We start from the raw sequence: 11,439 nt of genomic DNA, 5'->3' as shown, positions 1-11,439 counted from the left end.
TACAGGATTAATTTAGCAAATTAAATCTCCAGATGTAGACTTAATAATAACAAATAACGACATTACAACTTTTTATTTTATTTTTTTACACAAAATTTATTTATATGCCTATTAGAGCATAAAAGTGCATGTTTTTACATATTGTATGTTTTTGTTTCACTTGTTAAGTAGGCTAAACAAAGTACTTTAAGAAAATCACAAGTTAACGGAATGTACACACAATATCTATAGGCTTATGTTGTATGTTTTCATACAGTGTATGCTTTTTCCTTTATTGGTATCCGAAGCACTTAGAAAATCAGAAGTTAAACACTGCCTAGAGAAATTGTAATAAACATTCAGCTCAACAATGTAACATTTGAAAATTCCATACACTGTTATCTTTAGAAAGTTAGTTAAACATAACACAGTATTCACATGTTTTAAGTGCTCAATTTTAATTAATTGTGCATATAATAAATGTTTTCTTAATTTTATGGGAATGCCCATGCAATTCATGGAATAATTAGTTAACAAAACTATTATTAAAGTGATTTGAATTAGGGGGTTGAATGTAGGTAACAGGCTTATAGCGCAAAAGCATATAATGAAAATGTTATTTTCTATACTTAATTTCAAAAACAAATGTTAGTAGTCTTGCTAAAAAAAGAGAGGAAGGAACACAATTCCAAACTCCTTTAGCAAAAGAATTGTCATGTTTAGGTTCTGTGCAGATTATGCAGTGAAATCTTGTCTGTCTGTCATTATGGAACACCGAAGTTCCTTTGTTATCCTCTGTCGAATCAATTACAAGTCACATGAATTTGGATTTCCAGTCATCAGTTGTTCTTTTTTGTGAGTGAGACCCCAGTATGTTTTGATTTTTGGTAGTTACAATTTGTTCAACATTTAGTAGAACTGTGTCAATTACCTCTGTGCAGATTTTTTCAGCAGAATTTACGTTACTGTCCACTGGCTTAAAATATTTCAAAATGTTGCTTGGTTTTACAACAGCCATGATACAGTCCACATTACTCCACATTTTACTGCAGTTATATCATAGGTGTTTTTTAAACGAAAGAAAAGAGGGAGTGCCTAGTATCATTATTTTCAAAAAAACTGGACAGTAATTGGTTATGAGGTAAATAGATCTTTCACAAGTGCACCAAAAGAAACTTTTGGTGGTTAGAGAGCACTTATTTTTGCACCTCTACTGTGTGAACTGCACAGATCTTGCACAAAACTGTAGAAAGCTACAAGAATCTGCCTATTAATTACTCTACTACCATTAAAGCAGCAGAAACCATATTTGTTTTTCCGTGGCAGTAAAACAACTTCTCAGTATTTTTTAAGACCATAAATGGCTATTTTTGGTTGGGAATTAAGCTGGTATGCCCCTTATCTTGACCACTGAGAACGGTAGTTTACTAAGAAAAAAACAAGTGTTATGTGTATGTTGCAATATATTCTGTGATGTGTATCATAGGTTTCAGAAAGAGTAGATGTTATGCTAAAATACAGAAACAACTACACTAGGTTTCGATCAACAACTATATACTGAAACAATTGAACAGAGATTCTGTATACATATATTATAAATAATGATTACTTGCTTCCATTTAGTAGAATGTGCACACAGATGAACTAAAATAGGCTGTAAAGAAAGCAAAGCTAGAAATACCACCTAACATAAAATGGACCATTATTTTACTCCTGGAAGCTGGATATTTATTGGTTGAACTTATAAACATTGACAAGTAGGGATGTTTATGAGCATGTACACTTATAACATGGTATGCTTATACTGCTAAATTTTGCACACCCCTGGAGTTTAGAAAGCTAAAACCCATATATCTTCAAAGTTCATGGGATTCAATTGGAGCCATATCATAACTATTTACATTCATTCAAAGTGCATTTCTATTTTTCTGGGCAATTTTTGTTGCAAGCATAGTCATGTAAATTGTATGTTATGTTCTCGGAGAAGAGGATGAGTTGTGTCTGGATCATCTGTTTGTTTGCTCTTGAAAGTATTTCACTCTGGTCCATGAAAATAGTAATAGCACCAGTGGCAAATTATTGCCTTATGTTCAGTGAATTTCTGAGTTTGTCACTAATGATAAAATATGAAAAAACGAAATAGATGTGAAAAGGTTAAAAGACAAAACTATGAATACAAGTACTTTGGAATTTTGCACTGTACAACCTTTCTTTTCATTATACTTTGTTTATAGCCTGGAGAATCAAGTATACTTGTAGAGAAAATAACAGATAAATTTAAAGCTTTACTGAAAGAAAATAGTTTCTATATATTATATATATATATATATATATATTGAGGAAGTTTCAGAGGTTACATAAAAGAAATTTAAAATTATTCAGATGAAGAAAAGTATTTTGATCTCAAAATCAAAATCGCCTTGCATTGTATAGTCAACGTTCCGAGTACAAAAATTTATAAGCAAATTCAAAAGCAAATCTTTAGTTAAGATGATTAATTAAAAAACCTGATTTTTTGTGTACAAAGCTATGTTATGTTTACTGATAGTCTGAGAAATTTCATGAAGATACACATACATTATGAAAAGTTAGTATATGACTAACCTCATGATCACTTTGGTGGTTACACATTGAGTCGAATGGACATATCCTGCAACCACAGGGTTAACCAGTTGTTAAATTCTATAAGTACTCTGGACCAATTCGTTTTTGAATTTCTGTGAAGTACTTCTTTTTTTAGTTCATACTGGCTTCCAGTAAAATATTCAATCTTTATTTAAATCTATGAAAAACATCTAATCAATTGTTTCAAATGAATGCTGCAACTTTGTAAAATCTGCAATTTTATTTTAAAATAAAATGTCAATCCAAATAAGGAAGGAAGGACTGTGTATGGAGTATCAAGTCCACTGCACTTTAATGTCACCACTTCAGGAACTATTGAGAATGAACCACTAACAGGTGCAAAATGTCACTGCACTCAGTACCAACCTTAAGAATAAATAGTAGTTTAGGATTTTGAATAAAAATAACAAATTGTCTATGATTTTACAATATTCGAAACAATTATGGAAATTGTGAGGAAAAAATGGTATAAAAGGAAAATTCTACAGAAATGCTACCCCTATATTTTGTGAAAATGAACTTGCAATGTAGTAGAGTCATGTGTTAATACTGTGCACTATGGTTTGTTGTCATCCAGCCAACTAAAATGTTTGACACTAGTATAAATCCTATAAAGTACAGGCAGTTATACTATGACCAATAGTACTAGTGTGATTCCAGTCATGGTTCTCAGTACAAATATCATAGGAAGAGCATGTAGAAATGAAAGTTTTGACAGGTCAGGGATACTCCATGCAAAAAATTGTGGCAGGATTCTATGTTTCATTAACAGATATTTGGAAGACTTGAAGAGAGTACTTAAAATTGGCACTGCTAATAATAAAAGCAGTCAAGGTAGAAAACAAACTTATCAAATGTAATGTTTAGTATCTTAGGGTATGAACTTTTTGAGGTAAACTGTTTTCAAATACAGATCTTGCCAATGATCTTGCTGCAAATATAGATGAGAATATAACAAGGTAAATAGTAAAATACACAGAGTGGTATCGGTGGAAATGTAATTCAAAAATTGCTGCTGAAAAAAGGTTACTAAAATGTTGAAATTGGCATTGGACAACAAACACTGGAATGAGCTGACATGGAGATGTACACTATTTAACAAGTGAATCCAAGTTTGGATTGCTCAGCAACAATCGGTGGGCTATTGGGAAAATCTCAAGAAGGCCTAGAAGTTTATATAATTTAAATTTATACATTTTTTTTAGTTTTTCTTTTTTTGTATTAGCATACCCAAAATCATTCTTTACACTATTTTTGTTACACTCATTTTACACATTAACTCTCTCAATATGGGCTTGTTTACTTTGTCTTCACCTTAATAACTATGAAAGTGTACATACACTTACTGCATTAGAAGTTATAGTATCTTCACAGAATTGGATATACTTTTAGTAAATATTATGTCTTTTTGTGTACAAAAAATTAAATTTTTAAATTATTGTTACTAAATATTTGTCTGAGTGGCAGGTAATTTTCATGTCAATGTTGAAAATACTTTTCTTTCATCTCGGTGCTTTACAGTTTTCTAATTTCCTTTGCATATACTCAGAAACCTCCTAAATGAATACCAAAAGTTTTTATTAGTTAAGCTTTATATTTTCTGTTCTTTTCTTTATCCTAACACTATACAAACTCAGTTGATTTGACCAAACTTGTAATCACCACAAGAAAAATGAAACAAAATAATTCTAAATTGTCTTTTTTCTTTCTGCAGATTGTAGCAGAAAACTACGATTATTTATTCTAAACAGCTTAAGGCTTATAACAGTTTACATTTGTTTTTATTGCTCTAAATCACATGTAGCTTAAGTTAGTGTTGAATGACGTAATGCACATGCTACTGGTGAGCATACCTTCTGGAGAAATGTTTTTATTATTTGTTCATTAGTTACTGTTATAACAATAAATAAAAAACATACAGAAAAAAACAAGAAATTTAGTAATTACATTTGGTGTCTTGTTTTTTGCTGTTGACCTGCTGATGAAAACTTAAGCTTTTTTTGTAATGATGGTACTAGTGTTTCACATAATTTTTGTTTCTTTCAAATATGCAGTTAAGAACTCAAAATATTAATATGCATAAAGCAAACAATGTCCTATAACTATTATAATCTAACTGTCTTTCTAACTAAGTCGTGAGTGCCTCAGAATTCCCTTAGCTCTTCCGTCTGTAGGTGAAATAAAATCCCTACTGAGATCAGGGTAGTATTATTTGTCATTCAGTAACTTAAAGCTTTGTATTTCTATTGGTTATAAAACGATGTAACAGTAAACATCACAGAGAATTATTGGCAATTTGAGAAAGAGAAGGTGTAATAGGAGGGTGTAGCAAATGGGTTTGACCTTCTGGTTTATATCTTGGTATACAAAGACGATTGAAGGCTATAAAAATTAGACTATGCCTTAGTAGTATTTATACTATAATGAGTAATTTATATTAAACTCAGGACATTAGAGAGGGGTGATGAAAAAACAGAGTTGGGCAGGTCAGAGGGAACAAATATGTTACACAGGCAAAGGGAGATTGAGAATTTATTTAAATATTTTATTTTGAAATTAAAACATGTAATATTAACATTAGATGTATTATCTATGTTTTAATTCCACATTTATTTGTATACATTAATAATATAGAAGTTTAAGTAAATTTTGAATGTAACTGTAAAAGTTGTTATATGTGCACTTTTACCTTCCCCTGTTGAGAGGATTAATGATATATAAAGGGTCTTATTTTGCAACGATTTTCTGTATTTTTTCAATTTTGAAATCTTTTACAACTTCAGTGTTAAAAAAGTGTTTTATATCTAGTTGTCATCACTTTCACTATTTGTCTCTATTCTTTTATGTTTGGGTTAAGTAGTTACAGTTTGTGCAACCACATAGATCTCTACATGAAAGATTATGATTTGCTCTGCTACAAGACTGTTGCTGTCACAGTGTGATTTACTACATAGACAGCGGATTATTTCCCAGATGTTCTCCTGAATTGGCTTTCCTTTCATCTAGTGGATGACTAATTGCCCATCTCCACCTTCCAACCTTAGCCAGCAGGTGGTGGAGCTTGAATGTTTGGAAGAAGGCTCCAGCTGTAAATTGCTGCTTGATAGTTTGAACACTTCTAATAGAACAGTAAAACATCCTTGTCTGTGAGAAGTTCAGTAATGTTCTTAAAATGCTAGCAAAATATATTGTACTTGGCAAGGTTTATATTTTGCCCTTTCTGTCCACACAACAAACAGAAAAATTCTTTGAGAGATGAAACTGTTCTAAATTGAGTTGAAATCCCTATTGAAAAGTGCTTGACTGATAGGACCTCATTATCTTGAAGGCCCCTTTTTATTCATTTGTATATAAAAGCATTTACTCTGACACTGTGTGTAGTATAGTGCAAGCCAATGATTGTTCCAATTTTAGAAGGCCCTAGATCATTTTCAATACAAGTTAAGGTAAGTGTCTTCTGTTTCTTTGTTTTTCATTCTTTGCAGCGTGATTTTGTGTGAGAGGCCAATTCCTATGATTGCTTTTTGTGTCTGGGGATTGCATATTCACAGAGATACATTTCTGCTGCAGAAGCAGGAACTGCATATAATCAAAGTTGTGTGTCACTGTCACTCTCTACTTCTGGTATTTCTTTAACCGTAACATGCAAAGCAAACCTAACAAGCAAAAAATGGGAGACAAGTGATCATCAAGATCTATGGAGGTGAACAGAAGACCTCTACATGGATCAAAAATGAGGCACTTTTTCTATTTCTTTTTGAAGAGAGGAGAGCAAGTGCATACTCACAATGCTTTTTTTATGGATTTATGCTGATTTTAGGATAGGTCCTATCAAGTCCATCCTTGAACACTTGTATGCACCTGCAAAAAGGATCAATTTTGAAAAGATAAGAGACACTAGACCAACAAAAGTAGGATGGCTATGGATGAGAACATATATTATTGCCATTCCATTTATGATTCGTACAGCCTCTTTTGAGGGTGTCTTAACATGGGTGAAATACACTTCTGATTCTAAGAAGTGAGGAAGAACTGTTTGTTTGTTTGTTTATATGCATTGGCTAGAACTTGACATACAGGCTTCAGATTTTGTAACAGAATGTCTTTCAAGTCATGCACTTTATGCTTTCCAGCAGTAAAAAGACTCATGAAGAATCCATGCTGCTTTTGACCACAACCTGTTTTCCTCTTAGTTTTACTGTATTTTCACAGGTCTGTCCAGGTCTTCAGCTTCATTGAAGGAATCATATTGAAAATACGCTGAGATGACAGCTGCAGTCAATCCTTTGTAAAAGTAAGAAATGTTTCTTCTTGCCACTATTTTGCATTAAGCAGATCCTTTTCAGACATGGATGCAACAGCATGTGAAGAAATGTGTAATAGACCTGTGTGTTCATGATCATTTTCAAAAGGATTGAACATGCTTTGTGTGATCTTCATGATGTTCTCTACATGTGTATCTGACCTTTTGATTTGGGAATCCATCAAGATTTTCAATTTAACAGACTGAGAGGAACTATTTTCAGTCATTTTGAAACATTCCCTTGCAGTTAATAATTTTGTCACAAGACCCATCTAGGAGTTGCACTTGCAAAATAAATAAAATATGTGTAACATTTAGATGACTCAGTTGAGCACTGATTAGTGTTACCTTTATGAAACTTATTTAAACAGACAAAAAATGTGACTTCAGTTAAAATTTATTAAATGTAAAATATGTTCTACATTATAATGTATTAATAGCAAATACATAGTTGGGGAGAAGAAAATATTCTGTAACTGAAACACACTATCATAAAGTTAAAGAGCTAGAGAAATTGGAAATTAAAGTATTAACAAATGTTTCAACTTTATTCTTCACTGATTTAGAAAAAGTCAAAATGTTTTTAGTACTTGATAGTTTCTATTAAGTTACATGTAGATAGCTAAATTCCAACAAGAAAATGAGAAACTAATCTCATGTTCATATAGTGAGAAAACTAGGATACCTCTATTGTTATGTTGCTTATCATATGAGAAAACCATGGCCACCTTGTCTCTAACAAGTTCTCTATCCATGAACAGTTGATGAACTGAAGAGTGAGTTTTAGCAACAAACTGCATCTCTAGTCAATAGATGGAACTATATTTTGGGTTAGTTTATGCAGTGATTGGAAAAGAACCATGGTAACAGATCTCAGAACTGCTAAGTGTAGTAGCCAATTCCTTTTTATTTTGGTTCACTGAAATTGAAGAAGATATTCACCCTTAACTCTAAGGCAAAATAATTTATTGCACTTGTGTTTGTTTTCCATGTATTTCTAATATTTCTGAATTAGGCTTAGAAAGTTTGCATATTTCATGTAATCTGTAAAATATTTGGTTGGAAAGGTGTCAATCTTGAATTGCAGCAAGTTGTTGTAAATCTTTTTGTCTTTGTCTTTATCCATGAAAGATTAAAACTGGAGATGCTACACTGCTTCATACAGTAACTTGTGGGCATGTTATGATTGTGTGATATCTAGTCACTATCCTGGCGGTGGGTGGTGATGACTAGCTACCTCCCCGCTAGTCTTTCACTGCTAAATTAGGGACAGCTAGTGCAGATAGCCCTTGTGTAGCTTTGATTGAAATTCAAACAAACCAAATCATAAACAGGGTACCCTTACCATTTGTGATATTTTTAGCTGTAAATCCAATAGCAGGTTGTAAGACTTGGTTAAACCTAAATCCATATACCAAGCTCATAATGCAAAACAATCTCTACAAAAAATACATGAAAATGAAAAAAATTAAAATAATAAAACTAGATTTATTAAACAATCTAACCAGTACTGTTAATGAAAGTAACATTAAAGAAATAATAGTGTGAAGCACAGTGGGAGGATAAGAAGTTTGGAGCTGCATATGTTTCTGTATTAATAGTTTGTTTATACTTTATAGTTTTGATTGGATAGCAGTCATTGTTGCCTCTACAATCACCTGAGTCTCATTATTAATTTTTTAATATTATTGTTTATTCATGAACACTATTCAAGTTTTATGCTATTTGCCTGCCTCTGTATGTTGTCAGAGAAGCCTTTGACATATGGGAACATAGCAGTGTGTATCTGTATTTTTCTTGTACTTTTTCTTGGTGTTTATCTTTGTTTTCACTAAAAGGAAATTGTAGATACAGAAGTATTCCTCTGTGTCAGAGGCCTCTGGAAATATACAGAGGATATGCAAACAGCATAAAGACTGCCCCAAGACCAATGAGAGAGAGCAAAAATTCTATTTACAAAATCCCTCGTGAATATGAACTACAATTCATTGGTCACACAAAAAAACAACAACAAAAGTTAAAACTCTGAGCATAATGGCCATACAAAGCTCTGTAATGCCAAACTTTCTTCAGTATGTTTGAAAAACTACTGTAGAATAAAATGGAATACACTAATATTGAAATAATGGAATATAACCACATATGAGAACAAGAAAAATAAAGGAAATTTATTACATCCAACTGATTAATAACACATAATACACGATCAACCTAGCATAAAGTTTGACAACCTTGGATACCCAAGATTGAATCCTGCCATTGCATACAGTCCTTCTCAGGACTTCCTTGAAGGTTGCAACTCATCAACAACTGAAATATAGGATAAAACTAATTAGTGTTTAATGTATACTTCAAAAAATGTATTTTATAATCCAGTTATGTGATCACAAAGACAACAATTGACTTTTTCAGTATTTTTTCTTGTTAACATTAAAAATCTATTTATTCAGTAATTTTTTTATGAGTTCACAGCTAATATTTAGGGAGACTGTCTTTTATAAGTATGAATTTTTCAAAATGTCATTTATCATAGCTTGAGAACCTACCTACAGATTTGGAACTGATTTCATTAGGACTTGAAAGTTTTTACAGTACTATAAATGAATATTATAAACTTTTTCTCATATATTGATGAACTAATTTTGAGTTATATAAATACTCATCTTTGTATGTTTAATTTGCTTTGAATAACTGTTTTATTTTGCTTTATAAACTTAAACCATAAATAGTAGTTTAATAATTTTATTATTTTAGTCCAACATTTACAGTACTTTGCCAATAATGTTATATTTTGACGAAACGTAAACAATTTTTTTTAATGAATTTGTTTTATTCAAAACTGTAATTAACACTGTTATGTGTGAAGGAGGTTGAATGTCAGCAAAACCTGCCAAAAAAAAATATAGATTGAAATTTGCTGATTGCACAAGTATTTATTCAGCCCTCTAAATCAGTACTTCGTGGAAGCACCTTTGGCAGCAATTACTGCTGTGAGTTTTTTTTTTAGATAGGTCTCTACCAGCTTTGCACAATAGGATGGTGTAATTTTTGCCCATTCTTCCTGGCAAAATTGCTCCAATTCTGACAAGTTTGTTGGGGTTCATTGATGGACTACAATCTTCAAATCTTGCTACAAATATTTTATTGGATTCAAGTCAGGACTTTGACTGGGTTGTTCCAGGACATTCACTTTCTTCTTTTGAAATAACTCTATTGTGGCTCTGGCTTGTGCTTCAGGTAATTGTCCTGCTGAAATGTGAATTTTTGACCCAGTTTTAGATTCTTGGCTAACTCAAGCAGGTTTTCCTCCAGGATTTGCCTGTACTTTGCACCATCCATTTTCCACTCAATCCTGACAAGCTTCCCAGTCCTTGCTGATGAGAAGCTTCCCCATAACATGATGCTACCACCACCAAGCTTGACAGTTGGGATGTTGTTGACTGGGTTATGTGCTGTGTTGGGATTGTGCCAGATGTGATGCTTTGAATTTAGACCAAAAAGCTCAATTTTTTGTCTTGCCTGATCACCAAACTATCTGTCACTTGTCTGCAGAATCAATTACTTGCTTTGTTGCAAACTCTATTCAAGATTTAAGATGATTCTTTATCAATAATAGCTTCTTTCTTGCCACTTGCCCAGCTCTGTGTAGGGACCAAGATATTGTCGACATATGAACACTGACTTCCATCTCAGACATAGAACTTTCCAAATCTTTCAAAGTCACTGTTGGCTTCACAGTGACATCCCTAACCAGTTTTCTGCTTGCCTGACTGCTTAGTTTGGAAGGGTGGCATGAAGAACATTTCACTTCTTAACGATTAACTTCACCATACTCAAAGGGATAATCAGGGACTTTAAAATTTTCTTGTAACCTTCTCCTGATCTGTTCTTCTATACCTCTTTATCTCTGACTTGTTTCATGGTTTGTTTGTTGTATCACTATGTGGCTTGAACAGATGCAGGACACACAGACAGAGACTATTACACTGATTTTGTAACCTTTCAAACTAATCTTTCGCACCTGAACTGATTTAGAGTTGCCATAGCAAAGGGATTGAATACTTATGCAATTGAGAATATTCTAATTTCCTTTGAAAATTTAACTTAGTTACATTATACCAGCACTGTTTTTAGCTTTCTCAGGTTGGAGTGGATTGTGTTGATTCTAAATATAAAGTTTCATGTTTGTAAACTCAGACAGCAACAAAATATGGAAACTTTTTTTTGGGGGGGGGTTGAATGCTTTTGCAAGGTACTGTATAATACTGTGTTGATGTCAAGCAATTTAGACCTATATATATATATATATATGTAATATAAAATGAGCAAAGTGAAGTTATGGAGACAACTTGCATAGGAATTTAAGTTCAAAAACTTCTTGCATCACTTTTGTGCTTTTCCTTTGGGTAAGTGTGGTGTGGTCATGTGTCGAGTTTTTTCTGAAAACAAAAAAGTTTCTGGTAAGAATTGGTTTGTTTTTTTGTTTTTGAATTTCGCGCAAAGCTACATGAGGGCTATCTGCGCTAGCCGTC

At 32.5% G+C, this 11,439-nt stretch overlaps 1 protein-coding gene across 2 annotated transcripts in view; it reads left to right on the top strand.

Moving 5' to 3' along the window:
• LOC106459634 (protein held out wings-like) overlaps window positions 1–11,439 on the top strand; it is a 55,895-nt gene that overhangs the window by 39,975 nt on the left and 4,481 nt on the right. The window lies entirely within an intron of this gene.

The sequence above is a fragment of the Limulus polyphemus genome, unplaced genomic scaffold, assembly GCF_000517525.1.
Source record: "Limulus polyphemus unplaced genomic scaffold, Limulus_polyphemus-2.1.2 Scaffold640, whole genome shotgun sequence".
NCBI classification, from domain to species: domain Eukaryota; kingdom Metazoa; phylum Arthropoda; class Merostomata; order Xiphosura; family Limulidae; genus Limulus; species Limulus polyphemus.
The sequence above is the reverse complement of the archived record's forward strand: the minus strand, read 5'-3'. Positions and strand labels throughout refer to the sequence as shown.